The 18,572-nt window shown below is 37.6% G+C and overlaps 1 long non-coding RNA gene across 1 annotated transcript; it reads right to left on the bottom strand.

The window, feature by feature from the left end:
• Positions 1-800: 800 nt before the first annotated feature.
• LOC146523979 (uncharacterized) lies at positions 801-1,802 on the bottom strand. Its single transcript, XR_014875706.1, has 2 exons — positions 1,689-1,802; positions 801-1,653 (listed from the first exon to the last, which is right to left on the bottom strand). It is a non-coding gene; the product is annotated as an uncharacterized LOC146523979 (long non-coding RNA).
• Between the last annotated feature and the right edge of the window lie 16,770 nt (positions 1,803-18,572).

The following is an 18,572-nucleotide window of genomic DNA, read 5'->3' as shown; positions in this document are numbered from 1 at the left end:
AAATTTCCTCATTGTTTCTTTGTCGGTTTATCTGTTTTGTATTTCTGTTAATGGCAGTTCTCCTCTTTCTGCTATCACTACTGTAATGACTTTGTAGTCCTGTCTCAATGTTAATTTTGTTTTTGTTCTTTTGTAATATTTGCTCTTCGTGTCCCAATACCCTGTTTGTTCTTACCTATGTCAATTACTTTAATCGGTGTCTTATTCCACTCTTGTTCACCATTCTCTAGCTAGCCTTGGCTGTATAAATAGATCAGTCTTCCTCTTGGCCCTTGTATGCTTCTCTATTTTTTCTGTGCTGTTTTGGTACCCTATTTCTGTCGACTTCATTCATTTCACTTTGTTTTGGGGACTTTTCTCTGCCACTAAGTGTTTTTTCCTGTTGTTACATTGTATTTGTGTGTTCATGTCCTGCATTTCGATTCTCTCTCCATCACCTCACTCCATGATATGTTTTTATTTCATAAATAATAACATATTTGTGTACTGACATGTGCCAATACAAAAACAAATGTCCTTACAATGCAGGGATCATTCCACTGTAAGTTTAACCCTTGTGCTGTCCATGGGTCATTTTTGTCCTCTAAAGAAATCTTTTGCTATCAAAAATGTGTTTTTTATTCATTAAATGGTCTGAAAATAACAGAAGTTATTCATTACTATACTATGCGTGATTGGAATAAGTTTTAAGTAATTTGATTTATTTATGGGGTTTTTATTGGATTTTATAACACCTGCTGTCCTCAGGGGTCAAAAATGACCCCAAAGTACAAAGTGTTGCAAAGAGCCGTATTTTCACAACATACTGCTTTCAAACATCTTTGATCTTGGATCACTGATGTGTGGGGTCAAGCAAAGGTCATAACAACCACAACAACAACAACAACAGGCAGCACAATGAGGAGGCAGGTGCTCTATATTCAATGAAAGTTTATTTACACAGCACCGAATCACAACAACAGTCGCATCAAAGTGCTTCGTATTGTACAGAGCCCCGCAGGGGACATGGGAGAAAAAAAAAATTAAGACGGACTTTTGCGAGATCTCGCAAAAGTTTTGCAAGATCTCGCAAAACTAACTCGGGATCTCGCAAAAGTTTTGCGAGATCTCGCAAAACTAACTCGGGATCTCGCAAAACTTTTGCGAGATCTCGCAAAACAAACTCGGGATCTCGCAAAACTTTTGCGAGATCTCGCAAAACAAACTCGGGATCTCGCAAAACTTTTGCGAGATCTCGCAAAACAAACTCGGGATCTCGCAAAACTTTTGCGAGATCTCGCAAAACAAACTCGGGATCTCGCAAAACTTTTGCGAGATCTTGCAAAACTTTTGCGAGATCTCGCAAAACAAACTTGGGATCTCGCAAAAGTTTTTTTTTTTTTTCCCTCCTTTTTTTTCCCTCCTTTTTTTTTTTTTTTTCCCTCCATTTTTTTCCCTCCTTTTTTTTTTTTTTTTTTAAACTTTATTTAACAAACAATGAGTATACAACATACGAACAGATGAAGTATACAAAACAACAAAACATGAACACAAATAGCCAGGGGTAAAAGAAAAAGGTAACAGTTATAAGAATACATCTCGCAAACGTTTTAGCCGCACGAGGCACGATGTGCCGGGAAAGCGGTGTTCCTCCCGGCTGTAGTAGGTCTCGACCTCCCATTAGCTCGAAGCTAACGGGAGGTCGAGACCTCCCATTAGCTTCGAGCTAATGGGAAGAATGCGGCTAAAACTTTTGCGAGATCTCGCAAAAGTTTTGCGAGATCCCGAATTTGTTTTGCGAGATCTCGCAAAAGTTTTGCGAGATCCCGAATTTGTTTTGCGAGATCTCGCAAAAGTTTTGCGAGATCCCGAGTTTGTTTTGCGAGGTCCCGAGTTTGTTTTGCGAGATCCCGAGTTTGTTTTGCGAGATCTCGCAAAAGTCCGTCTTAATTTTTTTTTTCTTCCGTTTTTTTACCATGTTGTGCAAAGCAATGACCAGCAGGACAAAGCACATATTGTCCTCTAGTATAATGAGGAGGAAGAATCAATGTTCAGGAAGATCCAGGGTTAGAAGATAATGAAAATATAGCTAATATTTAGAGCACATGTTACCCTTTCTCTGAAAAAGCACATCACCCACCTGCAGAAGTGGAAGAAGGCTATGAAGTGAAGAAAAGTGATGAAGAATCTGAACTATGTTCAAGTAGGTTCTCAGGCCTCCAGGACATGGTAGTCTGAGAAGCTTGGAAAGAAAGTGACTGGGCTTCTTGAAGTTTCTTGAATTTTCAGAATGTGAAACTGAAATAGAAGATGTGTCAGAGGACTACACATCTTTCATTTCCATTATGATGAAGACAAAGAATCAAGCAGGAAAGAGGAGTCAGCTGAGACAGAGGAGTATTTGCAGTAATGTGAGGAAACATTGATCTGGTCTTCTATCCTTCCCAGTGTCAGACGATGCATGAGTCTCTCATGTGCCTCAGAGAAAGACGATCTACCACAGTCCAAGCACATGTGCCAGGTCCCATACTCCTTCAGTTGCTTTTCTACTCGAGTACTGAAAGCATTACACACAGTGTATTCTGCTTGTATTCTGCCTTTGAACGTTTACATGCCAATGGATGCATCAGAGACCAAGTTGGGGTTCAGTAACTTGCCCAAGGACACCTTGGTAAGAACTCCAGACTAGAGCACACAGAGATTGAACCAACAACCATCCAATCAGCAGATGAGCTGCTCTGCAGCCAACTCAATGACAAAAAAGGAGGGACAACGAGAGAGGAAGAAAAATGGATCGAATGCAGCTGTAGGCGTATGTGGGTGTGTTGATTCTTACTGCCGTGCATCCAGTAGAGTCGCTACGGCCAGTTTATGACATCCTGAGTCTGGTAGAGAAGTTTTAAAGGTGACACAAGATTAATTATAGAAGCACAAAAAGGATATAATTTCTTGATAAAGACACAATAGATGATCATCGTTCATGACACAAACGTGCTCAAACGTGCTTGTGTCAAATATGGACACGTCTTTGTCCTCATGAAAGTTTGCCTTCACTCAGACCCATGCCCTGGTGTTCCCACCATGCCAAAATATAGAAAACTGTCAGGTAACGAGTTGGAATAAAGTTGAATAAAACCTTGAAACACAGAGATGGATGATATTTTATACTTCTTGCTTTATAAACAGTCAAAGCAAACGGGGTCATTTTTGAGCCCAGAGGACAACAGATGTGATTATTTGCTGCCAGTAAAAAAACTTGAAGTAGTTTAAAAACAGCTTAATTTATTTTTTACCCGAAAACAAAGAAAAAATTCCTTTTTATGAGGTTTTTATCAGACTTAAATTTGAAATGGAATAAAAAAATGTTTAAAAATATTTGAATTAAGTTTTAATTAAAAGTGGGGGAAAAATCGACTTCATATTAATTAAGTATCAATCAAACCAGATGGGGACATTTTTGACCCCTGAGGACCACGGGTGTTATTTGTGCTGCCATTTAAAATTTATAAACGCTTGAAAAAAAACTTTCTCACTAAAGTTCAACATACAGCATTTTTTAGTTAGACAAATAGTCAAAATTAGCTAAACAATTAAATATTTTATTTTCTTGTTTTATTTCCACTTAAAAACACAGTGTACTTTATGTAAACAAGGTGTGGTGGCCCTAAATTGTAAAATGTTGGGTAAATTATGTGTTAGTGTGTTGGTCTTAAGTAAAACTAAGGTGTAACACTGAATTGATTGACAATTTATACTTTATATTTTAAAAAACAGTCAAATGAAGTGGGGACATTTTTGACCCCTGAGCACCCCAGGTGTGATTATGTGCTGCCATTTAAAAAATTTAAATGGTTCAAAAAAAAAATTCTCACTGAAGTTCAACATACAGCACTCTGTAGTTAGTCAGATAGTCAAAATTATCTAAACAATTAAATATTTAATTTTCTTGTTTTATTTTCGCTTAAAAACAGGGTGTATTTTTTGTAAACAAGGTGTGGTGGCCCTAAAATGTAAAATGTTGGGTAAATTTTGTGTTAATGTGTTGGTCTTAAGTAAAACTAAGATGTAACACTGAATTGATTGACAATTTATACTTTATACTTTAAAAAACACTCAAATGAAGTGGGGACATTTTTGACCCCTGATCACCCCAGGTGTATGAAAATCGGGAGGACATTATGAGGGTTAAGAACCATGAGACTCTAAAAATAATACATGGAAAGAAGGGATTTGAGGGCTGAGTATCAGGATGAAAGCAGGAGCATTCACAAATCACCAGGAAGAATGCCCCGATGGGTTGAACTACTGAAACAATGCCTCAGGCAGTAAAAACTGAATGACAAGGACAAAGAAAATAACATGGAATAATAGGCAATCTATCCAATCCAACAGCTGTTAGAAGGAAATAGCTAACATAGGGAAATCCTACCAGTGATAGGAAAAAGGCTGACCTGAAGCACAGCATAGTTGCTCTGATTATGGCAGTACAACAACATGCCCTAAACAGCAGAGCCTTGGGAGAACGGATCTACCACAGTGACTGCCAGGCTGCACATAGCAGCAGAGTGCAAGATACACCTGTGATAACATGAAGTGGCTAGAAAACTATGTAGCAACATCTGCACTGCGAGGAAGTCCCCAAGTCCCAATGGGACACACACAATGAGAGCAGCAGAAGATCCTCTGGGATGTTTTGAGTCACAGACACACAGATGCTGGCTAACCAGCCATAGATGGTGCAGTAATCATATCTCAACCCTTCATTATCACTCCTCTACCATTCCCTATCTAGTGTTTCTCCTCTCTGTTACCTCTCTACCTGGTTTGAGCAAACATTTGTGGAGAAATTTGGCCCAATATCTGACCCAACTTCTAAAATTCTTTAAAATATAAATACTCCTTACACGATCATTTAGTAGAGGACTTATTGGAACATCCCTACAGCCGAGGTAATACAAGTATGCACACACACTGAGAGGAAGGCAAAAATGCTGTGATGTATATTTCATTGTTTCTCTCTTTAACATTAATGCATTACTTTAGAAAAGCTCCACACCTGCTCCTGTGGCAGCAAAACTGTTCATCTGTGCTCTGTGTGTGCTGCCACAACCCGCTCCTCACCATCCCACTCGCTATGTCCCTTAAGAATAAATAATTCCTAGCTACCTGCTCTCTTCTGCTTGCAGCTGCTAAAGTAGCCCCATTCACTTGGCCATTAAGGATCCTTCTTTCGTTGCATGTTTTAGGCATTCTCAGATGTAGTGAGTGTGAAATAAGCAGTTTTGCATGGCTTTCCTTTTGACACAGTAACAGCCATGCAATGTATTTAAGCTAATATTGCCATATTAATATATTTAATTGTGATGTGTCAGGATCAATATAACAGCAACCGAGAGTCAACATGTTACTGCTGAAGTAAAAAGGTGACAGATTATAAAGCTATTCAGCATTTACTTTATATACTCAATTATTTGAAAATACAAGTTTGCAAAATCCGAAATAGTTTGAAGCTTTGTTGTACTGTCACAATGCTTTACCTGATCATGATCAGAACTGTATCAATATTGAGCACTTAGAGCAGCCAAGTTTGTAATAGGCTTTTAACCTGGAAACTATAGTTCTTGTTTCTGTTTCACTCACTCACTTTCTTTCTTTTACTCAGTATTTGTTTAGATCGGGGGTATCAAACTCCAGGCTATTAGGACCGGTGTCCTGCAAGTTTTAGATGTATCCTTGGTCCAATGCAGTTGATTTAAATGGCTAAATTTAAACCAGAGGCCTGGAGTTTGACACCCCTGGTTTAGATTTAGACACCAAAACATTACTTTTTGGCTATGCTATGGAAAAGTCATTCAAAGCATGAGCCTTACTCACAGAAATCCAGCTTGACAACTATGACATCATGGGATCTTAAATGAGTGACAATATAATATTAATTGGGGTTGAGACCAGGCTCTCCATTTCTGTCAAAACTGTGATTTGCACCACACAATTTCTCAACTAAAGCTTATGTGCTCTAGCACACATTTTTCCAAATAATATTTTTTACAAGAAGCACAAAAGGTGCCACTTATTGGATTACATCGCTCCTGGATGACCCATGTGTGTCAGTATTTAGACAACTCCATTCATAACCCTTGTTCCCACACTACAACCACTGCATTTACTGCCTTAATGACCTCGAGTTACTGTTGCTTTAAGACTCACTTCTAATGCAACAGGATGGGGAACCAAAGCCATCATTTCACACATCAAACCTAATCAGGCATTCAGTATGACCTGACCTCTCTGTGTATCCTGCAGCTTAACACTGTGTACTGATTAAGCTCAGTGTGCAACACTTTTTGTCCAGTTCACTTTCTCAAACTTCCTCCCCTTTTAACAGCGAAAACAAACCACATCGTGTATGCATAAGGTAAATGTGTTTTCACTGATGTCTGTTTTTGTGTTGGTGAGTATATAGACACCATCTGCTCTAGCCATGCAAACAGCAGTGGATGCTACTGCATAAGAGGGGAGGTCCTAGAGCAGATGTGCTAGAGGTGGGGGTTGACATTGTAAATCCTTGTATTTCGCTTCGTGTTGAGTGCTTCGCGCTCAACACGAAGCACCTGCCATTTATAATTGGGGTAACCTTTGGATGCTCATGTCAGGGAGTAGCAGCCCAAGACAAGGTATTCTACTAATTTGACAAAACTGAAGACAAAAAAACAATTTTTTTGACAAAACTGAAGACAACAAACGACACAAGAAGGAAGCACACATATCTACGGAAAAAGAAACGAACACCAGACAATTGGTAGCTTGTTGCACCAAAACTGAAAAATAAGCCACTAGGCCAAAGCTCTTCCAGCAGCCACCAGGCCCAGGATCCTCCAGCAGCCACCAGGCCCAGGATCCTCCAGCAGCCACCAGGCCCAGGCTCTTCCAGCAGCCACCAGGCCCAGGCTCCTGCAGCAGCCACCAGGCCCAGGACCCTCCAGCAGCCACCAGGCCCAGGACCCTCCTGCTCCACCAGGCCCAGGACCCTCCAGCAGCCACCAGGCCCAGGACCCTCCTGCTCCACCAGGCCCAGGACCCTCCTGCTCCACCAGGCCCAGGATCCTCCAGCAGCCAGCAGCCACCAGGCCCAGGACCCTCCAGCAGCCACCAGGCCCAGGACCCTCCTGCTCCACCAGGCCCAGGATCCTCCAGCAGCCACCAGGCCCAGGCTCTTCCAGCAGCCACCAGGCCCAGGCTCCTGCAGCAGCCACCAGGCCCAGGATCCTCCAGCAGCCACCAGGCCCAGGCTCCTCCAGCAGCCACCAGGCCCAGGCTCTTCCAGCAGCCACCAGGCCCAGGATCCTCCAGCAGCCACTAGGCCCAGGCTCCTGCAGCAACCACTAGGCCAAGGCTCAACCAACAAGTTAATCAACAGTGACTTCAACGGGCCATCACAAGGAAATACAAATCTCATCATTTTCAAAATGCCGCCTAAAAAAGCAAACCCAGGAGTTGAAGAGGAGTTGGAGGAGATTAGGAAATCGCTTAATTTCATGTCTGATGAACTGAGCAAAGTGGCTAAACAACAAGGTATGCTACATGACCTAATGGATGAAATAAAACAACTAAAAAACCTCATAAAGGACAAGGACAAGAAAATAGACGACTTGGAACGGCGAATCGAGGACCTTGAACAATACACAAGAATGGATGATTTAGTCATAAGTGGACTGGAGACGCAACACCGAACCTACGCCGGAGTAACAGCTGGGGGAGGTAAAGATGGTGAAGATGCCCCGGTAGAGGAGCTGCAAACGCTTGAACAGCAAGTGATAAAATTCCTTCAAACGAAGAATGTAAGTATTCAGAGCCATCATATTGCAGCATGCCACACGCTCCCCAGGAAAGACAGTAAAACAAAGCCATCAATTATTCTTCGGTTTGTGAGTCGCAAAACAAAGATTGAGTTACTGAAACAGGGTAAGAAGCTTAAAGGGACTGGTGTGTATTTAAATGAACATTTAACGAAAAAGACTGCTGAAATTGCAAGACAGGCACGCAGCCTGAGAAAACAAAATAAGATACAAGCGACATGGACGAGGAACTGCAAAGTAATGATAAGACTAAATGGCAATCCCGAAGAAGCGAAAGTTGTGATGATAAGAGAACTCAAAGACTTAGAGCAATATAAATAATCAGGAATCTGCTCTGGAATCTATTGGAAAAGTGACGATTGGATAATGAACAATGGGTATGGAAAGTGTTTCTGGCCTTACGGCTCAAAAAACAACAACAAAAACAAAAACACATAAATGACAAGTTTGGACACAGATTATAGGTTTCCATTCAGAGATATTGAAGAGGAAGAATTTGATTATGAAAAGGACTGTCAAGGTGGTTATTTTGCCACACACGCTGAGAAAACGAACTTCAAAACGTTTAACTATGCAGAGCACAACATGCATGACCCTGAAAGTAACATTGACCCAGATACCCACTTCTACAATAACACCAATAATACTTGTGAGTACTATACAGATGACCAATTCAATATGAATATTAAAATGGCAAATGCATTGTCGGTCATACATTTCAATAGTAGAAGCCTGTATAAAAAATTTTCTAAAATTACAGAATGTTTAAGTAAGTTAAAAAAGTTTAATATAATTGCAATATCAGAAACATGGCTCGATAATGAGAAAATTAGCGAAATGGGACTGGAAGGATACGAATTATTTACAATGAACAGGGTGAATAAAAAAGGAGGCGGTGTTGCCTTATATGTAGATAAAGTTTTGAAATGTAGTCTGATTGAATGTATGTCAAGCACCATAGATAACGTATTGGAATGTGTCACTATTGAAATCCATGTTGAAAAAGCTAACAATATAATTATAAGTTGCATCTATAGGACACCAGGTTCATGCCTTGAGACATTCAATGAAAAACTTGCTGCTATATTTAGCAACCTAAATGATAAAAAAGTGCAAATAATTTGTGGTGATTTTAATATAGATTTGCTAAACCCAAATGGACATCAGAAAACAACAGATTTCATAAATACAATGTATAGTAACTCCCTTTTCCCTGTAATTATAAAACCAAGTAGAATAACAATTGATACAGCTACATTGATAGATAATATATTCACAAATAAAATTGACCATGAAATAGTAGGTGGACTTCTTATAACTGATATAAGCGATCATCTTCCTGTTTTTGCAATTTTTCAAAATTATTTTGGGATTAAAACTAAACAAAAGAATCAAATATTTGATATGATATGACTTAGAACAACAAGAGCCATTGCTGCCCTCCAGGTGGACTTAAAGGAACACAATTGGAATGAGGTTTTTGCAAATGAAGATTCAAATAGTGCATATGATGCATTCTTATCAACTGTAATTTCACTATATGAAAAACATTGTCCTTTAATGAAAATCACTAGAAAGCACCACAGATCAAATAAGCCATGGATCACAAAAGGGATAGAAGATGCATGTAAAAAGAAAAATAATCTATATAAGAGATTCATAAAACAGAGGACAAAAGATGCTGAAATAAAGTACAAGTTATATAAAAATAGATTAGTAAATATTATAAGAACAAGTAAGAAAGAATATTACCACAAATTATTGGAGCAAAGTAGAAGTAACACACAAGAAACATGGAGGATATTAAATAGTATAATCAAAAAGGGCTCAAAAAATAAGAATTATCCAGATTATTTTAAAAAAGATAAAGATATTGTGCTTGATAAAACTAAAGACATTGCAAATGAATTTAATGATTTCTTTGTAAATGTTGGCTTTAATTTAGCAAAAGAAATTCCAGAGTCAAGAAATAATAACGACCTAAATAAACATATTACTCAGAATGTGTCCTCCATGTTTATTGGTGCTGTAACTCATAGAGAAATAATTAACATTGTGAAGACATTTAAAAATAAAAAGTCCACTGACTGTTTTGGTATTGACATGATATTAGTTAAAAGTATTATAGAATATATAGTGCAACCTTTCGCATACATTTGTAATCTGTCCTTTCAAACTGGTGTATTTCCCTCACAAATGAAAATAGCAAAAGTTATTCCAATCCATAAAAACGGAGAGAGAAGTCAGTTTACCAATTATAGGCCAATATCACTGCTCCCACAGTTCTCAAAAATTTTAGAAAAGTTATTTGTTAATAGACTTGATAAATATATTGAGAAGCATAATCTCCTAAGTGATAACCAATATGGCTTTAGAGTGAAAAGGTCCACTTCGATGGCAGTGATGGAACTTGTAGAAGGGATATCTAATGCTATAGATAATAAGGAATATACTGTTGGTGTTTTTATAGACTTAAAAAAGGCGTTTGATACGATTGATCATTCCATATTAATGAATAAACTAGAGAGATATGGCATAAGAGGGTTAGCATACAAGTGGATGAAAAGTTACCTGGATGACAGATATCAATATGTCGAATTCAATAATGTAAAATCTAAGCAGTTGAAGGTAACTTGTGGTGTTCCTCAGGGCTCTGTGCTGGGCCCTAAATTATTTATATTATACATAAATGACATATGTAGCATTTCCAAACTGTTAAAATGTGTATTGTTTGCTGATGATACCACTCTGTATTGCTCAGGTAAAAACCTAGAACAGCTTCTGACTACAGCGGAAAAGGAGTTAAATATATTAAAAAACTGGTTTGATGTAAATAAGTTATCATTAAATATAAAGAAAACAAAATTGATTATTTTTGGCACTAGACAAATGAAAAATGTATCTAAAATCAGGGTTAATGGAATTGAAATTGAAAGAGTGTACGAAAATAAATTTCTTGGAGTGATAATTGATGATAAGCTGAGTTGGAAGTCTCATATAAACCATGTGAAAACAAAAATGTCAAAAACCATTGCTATTCTCTATAAAACAAAGCATGTCCTGAACAAAAAATCATTATACACACTCTATTGTACTCTGTTGCTTCCATATATGACTTACTGTCTGGAGATATGGGGTAATGCATATAAAACGAACACTCTTCCTATTTTCAAGTTGCAAAAAAGAGCTATAAGAATTATAAACCAATCAAACTATATAGAACCAACTAACATTTTGTTTATTAATCTGAATACCCTGAAATTTTATGATTTAGTTGAATATAAAATGGCACAGATAATGTATAAAGCACAAAATAACTTGCTTTGCCCCAGTACTCAGAAGCTGTTCAAAGTCAGAGAGAGTCAATATGACTTAAGGGGAACAGATTTCTTTAAAAAAAAACAAGATAAGGACAAATATAAAGCAGAGATGTGTTTCTGTTAGAGGAGTTAACCTGTGGAATAGTTATGACAGTGATTTAAAAAGGTGTAGTTCATTTTCCTTGTTTAAAAATATGTTTAAAAATAGAGTATTAGAAAAATATATATATCAAGAATGAAAAGAGCAGAAAAAAAACAAAAACAAAAAACAAAAAAACCTCTTGATTCTTTTGCTTTGATGTAGTTACTTACTAAGGTGGAAAGTTTTCTGTTTTTTTGTTTTTTTTCTTGTTTGTTTGTTTGTTTGTTTTGTTTTTGCTTTGTTTGCCTTCTCTCACCCCAACCGGTCGCAGCAGATGGCCGCCCCTCCCTGAGCCTGGTTCTGCCGGAGGTTTCTTCCTGTTAAAAGGGAGTTTTTCCTTCCCACTGTCGCCAAAGTGCTTGCTCATAGGGGGTCATATGATTGTTGGGCTTTTCTCTGTATCTATGAAGCGCCTTGAGGCGACATTTGTTGTGATTTGGCGCTATATAAATGAAATTGAATTGAATTGAATTGAATTTTATTATTTGCTTCGAGCCCTGTGTACAGGAGCTGCATGCTAAAAGATCTTTTGTTAAAAGGGTTGGCGTAATAAGCAAATGCTTCAGCCAATACCTTTTGATTAGCCTTGTCTCATGCTTTCTTGCTTTGTGGTAAATCTTTGTTCTGTCTTCACTGAGATATTTGAATGCTAATCAATAAAAAACATATCACTCAACATTGACAGCAAAGGAGCAGAGGTTAAGTATCAGTGTTTCACTGCTCTCATTAATAAAATATATAGTTTACCACGACCAAAATACACCACAACATGGTCAACCCACCACAACACTTCAAAATGGAAGTTTGCATACTTTCCTTTGCCTCTTTAAAATAGAATCTGTAATTACTAGTGGTAACAGCAAATACAAAGACTTTCTGAGCAGCTCTTTTGTTCAGAGGAAGTAGTTACTGGTTTAAATTTCAGCTAACTGAAGTTAACTGCAGTGACTTCTTCTTGCTCACAGTAATATTTCAAATGTCTTGACACAGCTTCAACAGTAAACGCCAAGGTTCATATAACCTGGATAAAATTAATAATAACACTGCAGTGGCTCTGACTGCCTGTCTCCTTTCTGCATGTTCTCCATGTGTCTGACATGCATGTTAAGTTAATTGGCACTTCTGATTTGATAGGTTGCCGACCTTTCAAGGATGAACTCTTTCTTTTGAAATGTTACTGGAGGAAAATGAATGCATGGCTACTGAAATTAATACTAACATTTTCTGTGAATCACGTACAAGATATATAGCTCAGTAGGATCGCATGGACTGAAAACAAGATTCAAGATTAAAGATTCTGTATTTCTCACATGTATGGATATACAAGTACAACACGCAGTGAAATGTGTCCTGAAACACTCCTCAACTGCGCAAAAAAGAGAACATTATATACAGTAAGTGAATTATATAGAAAAGAGGACAATACGTGCAGTAAGTATTGAATTACATACATTAAGTAAATACAATAAAATAAGTAAGATATACAAAAAAAAATAATTATAGATTATAAATACACTGAATTGTAATACAAAAAATAAGAAAAACTCAAGTTTAATTCTCTCAAACTCTTTAAATCTTTCAAAATTAGTTTTCAAATCTATTAATTAAAAGCCGTTACAGTTTTAGGATTCAATAGCATTTACATAAAAAAAACATGAAAAGTCTTTTACTACTTTTGGCAGTACAATTGCTAACTGTAACCGTGATCACGTTTGCATTTAAATATTGTTTACATGTAATAGGGGAACAAGAGTTTTTTTCTACCCACTCTTATTTATTTCACCCATTTAAACATGGGTTAAAATGTGCTTGTGAATGCCATGGCTCAAAATAAAAAGTTATTAAAACATATAATTAATATTATTATTGGGTGCAATAGATGGGGTTCACATTCTAAGTTGCCTTTCTATTAGAACAGGTCCTTCTCCGGTTGTCACCCTGCTACGGGAAGCATTGTGTCACCTCGGCCTCTTTTGGCAGATAAATGAAAAAGCTTAAGGATTAGTTGAGCTTTTGTGTGGATATTTTTGTCACCATCTCAACAGAGCAGCAACTTTCCACTTCAATTAGCATTCACAGCACACACAAAAAGCATTGTAGAAGCATGACAACCATCCTATGTTTCAGATTTTGAACCAGAGAGACTATTACACAAGTAGAGTCGAAATCTATAATTAAGACAAATAAGATTCTGCTGTACATGCAATTTGATTTGAAAGTCACTGTTGTTGTCATTTTTAAAATGCCACATCGCTTTAGCATTATGACTGTAAAACATGAATTGACTACATTCTCTCTAATAGGAAGAGCATTTGTCTGAGTTTGGGTAGATGCAAAATAGGTTTATCAATATAAGGTTAAGTATGTCGCTTTGCTGACTGGTTTTAAAGTCATTTTGCACAGCCTAGTCACTTTGGAAAAGGCTCTCCACCAGAATGGACTCAGGTTCAAAGATTAATTGCACATTTTGGAAAGTTTTGCCCTCATAAGAAGTGTGAAAGACCCTGTTGTGTCTTTTCAAGCAGAAACGTTTCCACTTTAATAGGACATTTCTTCACAGGGAATGAACAAAGCAACATATCATCATCTTCAGTGTCAATCCAGAAATCCAAAAAAATGCAAGGTGCCAGAAACAGTGACTTTCCATCTCCAGTATATTATTCTGTGATTCTCAACCATAGAAGAAACTAAGGTGAAACTTCAATTACCCTTCTGTGTGCTGAGATGAGACTTTTTTCTTTCTTGCGGGGAGGGGAAGAGGGTTGAACCGCAGGTGAAAATGTTTAATCAGCTTTTACACTCCCTATGAGATAAAGCCGTTCATGGAACAAAGTGGAGGTAGGGGTGGAAAGGGCTGCGTGTGTGCTTGCTACTACAAATCAATGCGGCCTTCCTGTTAGAGGCGACAATAAGGCTTTTCTGCAGGCCGATGTTATCACGCAGCGCTGGGTTTCCCTTATTTAACACACCGTGGAGCCCTGTCAGCAACTGCACAATTGGAGTATCCTTGCATGTAATGTGCATAGCAAGTAAACATACTGAGTGCTTAGCACTGCTTTTAAGATGCATATATAATACCATTTTACAGTAACACAAAGCACAATCCAGCATGAACTTTGTTACATTTCTGCTTAGATTTTAATAAAGAAAAAGCATTTATGTCATCCGTCATTCTTTTTTAGAGCATGTTCACATATAGGTTAACAGCTTCTTCTTAAAGACAAAGAAGACTCTACTTTTGTCTTATAACCTTATTGTGGTATTCAACAACAATACAGTGAGACATCCATCAAAATTTAATACAAATAAAGATATTCATTTCCTCACTGACAGCAGCTTCAATTATCCAGAACTCAATGCAGCTTTAATCTCCCAAAAGAAAGACCCAAACCCACAATCCTATCACTGTTGCTTTTTCCTTATGAAACTCAAAGCCAACAATAAACACGTTCCAAAACCATCTCTTGGGATCAGCTAAATGAGTCACAGTAAAGGTAGAATGTAAATTAATGCAGAGTTATGCAAGAAGAAGAAACGCACAGTAATTCATTGTTACTGAACATTTCTGTTTAATTAAATCATTTTTTACATTGACACTGAATAATTTACTTTATTGATACAAATCAGTCATTCATTAATGCAACTATGATTCAAATTGACACATGGAACTGTGCTGAGCAAGCCTTTTGGTCAAAGTAGAACCTGGAGAAAACTAATCCAGTGCCATTATGTAAAAAACAAACAAACAAACAAAAAAACACCAACAACAACAACAACAACAATTGTAGTTTGGTGAATGGACACTTGAGGCTGGCTCAAAAAGGACATCAGTCCCTTTAGGCTCTCTTGTTAAAATCCCCACATTCAAGCAGAAAATAAGCTTTTGAGTCATATAGCTAATTTCACCTTTTAATGAGAACAATATCTGAAGAAAAATGTTTGTGATATATGTTACTTCCTATTATGTACATGTTACATTGTTGTTGAGGAAATGATGACATTGGAAAGTCACTAATCAGCTTAATCCTATTTCCTTCTTACAAGTGCAGTGCCTACTTTCACAGGAATATTAGCATCAGCAAAGGTAGACATCTGCTTTTATGTGGCAGCTTTCACATCATCAAACTATTGATTGATTTCCTCAAGCCCATTTTTGGAGCAGGCAGACCGGTTACCCTTTGTAGAGAAAACAGCTGAATGAGATTCTGCCTAAATGCCTAAAAGTTAAAAATAAGAAAGATGTCCCAGTTTCAAAGAAATATACTCAGGCATCAATATCAAATTACAAAACGCCTGTTTACACTGAACAGTTACATAAATACTATGGTTGTTATGGTGACATACTGATGAATCACTAGGAAATTAATAAATTGTTCAGAAATCATAATAGTTTATAATAGTTTTTTTATCATAACAAAAACTAAGAAAAGCTTTTATTTGCTGGGGCTGTATTTTCTTACTTTGACCAATAGAAAGACTATAGATTTTAAAAATATATTTTTTTATTTGTTTATTTACATTGCTGAATCATAAATCAGCAACTCCTGTTGACTCATGTTTACCCAAGAATCAATATTAGTTGCAGGTTCACAGATTTCTGTGGGCAAAAAACATATAGAAAAGAGATAAAATAGCCTTTGACGTCTCTCAGATCTAGGCAGGAAAAATAAATAAATAAAAATAGAAGTATTCTCTTAGTGTTTCAACCTTTTCTGAATTCTGCCCCCACTTCAAATATTCTTCAAAGTAACTCTGGAAACATTAAGCTGGCATTATGCTTTCATGCATAATTTTTCGTCTTCATCTTAAACTCTTTCACATCTGGATGAATCAGCCTAAATTTACACAGCTCACCAAGTTCTGTATTGGGCTTTATTAACCATATATCTTGTAAAGACTTAATTTCATGAGGGTGCTAAGTCACTTTTTCATTCATGAATCATTTCACTTAAGCTAACATCCATCTAATATCCTCCACCTTCTTCTGCACCAACGCCTTTATTGCCCCGTCTCCTGGCATCAGGCTGCAAACCCTCAGTATGAAGCCTAATTCCTCCTCAATAGCAGCCATGTGTTGGCCTCACCTCTAGCGCACCAAAAGGGATTATGGTTAATGGAGTTGTCCAATACAGAGGCAGAATTAGCTTCTACTGATCTTTCTGTGTGGTTTCATCTCAGATTCATTGTGTGGCCTCAGTGGGAAGCGGTGAAAAGAAGATGAGATTTTTTAAAATGCAAGGACTTTTTTGAGTAATGAGGCTGAAAGAGAAAGCCTGTTTTTCTGTTTGTGGGAACAGTTTGAGGCTCAGAAGGCTGAAACCGCGATGTGGTCAAAGACAGATGGACAGGTGTCATTGCCTTTGAATAAGCAATATTAAATCATTTTGTGACCATAGTGACATCTACTGTCATTATTAAAGTGATTGATTTGTTAATTGAATTTCATATCTTCTTACTGAACACAGATATTCCATATTTGATTCACTTGTACATTTTCAAACTGCGTTGTTGTTGTTGTTGCTTTGTTTCATGTCTCCCGGGCATGTGTTTGCCCCTGACAACCTGCACCAATCAAAAGATGTATAGTTATAGCTGGTGAAAGTTAAGGTTAATGTTGCAGCTGAGCTTTTGTTTTTCTATCAAAGAGGGCATGATTTGTATACAGCCTTAAAGGAAGATCTGCCCATGGCAGTACTGTCTGATGTGAGCACTGCATCTAACATAAAAAGCTGCAGCACTAGACAGTGAGCTAGCACGAGATGCCTTCATGAATGTAGTAGTGCAGATAAGAAAATGTTTAATGTTCATAACAGGGAGAATAATTTATAATATTATATCTTTTGTGTGTGACCATACACAATTCTCATTGTTCGATCAATGTAATTTTATCAAACCACATTTTTCTAATAAAATGCTCCAAAGATGTGGATGAGCCTGCCGTTCTCTTTACAGCATACTTCAATTCAATTCAATTCAATTTTATTTATATAGCGCCAAATCACAACAAAAGTCACCTCAAGGCGCTTCATAGATACAGAGAAAAACCCAACAATCATATGACCCCCTATGAGCAAGCACTTTGGCGACAGTGGGAAGGAAAAACTCCCTTTTAACAGGAAGAAACCTCCGGCAGAACCAGGCTCAGGGAGGGGCGGGGCCATCTGCTGCGACCGGTTGGGGTGAGAGAAGAAAAACAGGACAAAGACATGCTGTGGAAGAGAGACAGAGGTTAATAACAGATATGATTCAATGCAGAGAGGTCTGTTAACACATAGTGAGTGAGAAAGGTGACTGGAAAGGAAAAACTCAGTGCATCATGGGAATCCCCCGGCAGCCTACGTCTATTGCAGCATAACTAAGGGAGGATTCAGGGTCACCTGGTCCAGCCCTAACTATATGCTTAAGCAAAAAGGAAAGTTTTAAGCCTAATCTTAAAAGTAGAGATAGTGTCTGTCTCCTGAATCCAAACTGGAAGCTGGTTCCACAGAAGAGGGGCCTGAAAACTGAAGGCTCTCCCTCCCATTCTACTTTTAAATTCTCTAGGAACAACAAGTAGGCCTGCAGAGCGGGAGCGAAGTGCTCTAATAGGGTGATATGGTACTACAAGGTCATTAAGATAAGATGGGCCCTGATTATTTAAGACCTTGTATGTGAGGAGCAGGATTTTGAATTCAATTCTGGATTTAACAGGAAGCCAATGAAGGGAAGCCAAAACAGGATACTGCGCTGCAGCAGTTGGACAAAGCATCTAAGGGTCTGAAACGTGTCTTGATCACAGTCTCTCACTCATTAGCCTTCGGTTAATAGTCAAAGCAACAGCTAAAATCTATTCCTTTGTACAAATTTAATGAGGTTTGATACTATTGACTGGGATTGCAGCATGTATACCATGTGTTTGCAGCCATGTGTCTTTTATACACCAAGTTGCTATTTACATGCTATTTCCCCCTGAGAGAGAATGTTTTCTTCTTCTAGTAAAAGAAGACAGCATTCAGTCTCGGTCAGTCTCATAGCCATAATTTTCCCATAACATTAACACGAAGAAGATTTAAATTCCTTAAGCAACTTTTCAACGCTGGCATTTAAATAGTTGGTTTGGTCAAATTTGTCCCTGCCAACTTTTGGACACAAAAACATGTTGTTGTTTTTTTTCAAAATGAACAGTTTTCTATGCATTAATAAGTTAGAATGAGTTTAAATTTCACTATCAACAAACATATATCATATGCCACCAGAGATGGGCAGTAACGCATTACAACTGTAATCTGATTACTT

The sequence above is a fragment of the Neolamprologus multifasciatus genome, chromosome 2 (genome assembly GCF_963576455.1).
Source record: "Neolamprologus multifasciatus chromosome 2, fNeoMul1.2, whole genome shotgun sequence".
NCBI classification, from domain to species: Eukaryota; Metazoa; Chordata; class Actinopteri; order Cichliformes; family Cichlidae; genus Neolamprologus; species Neolamprologus multifasciatus.
The sequence above is the reverse complement of the archived record's forward strand: the minus strand, read 5'-3'. Positions and strand labels throughout refer to the sequence as shown.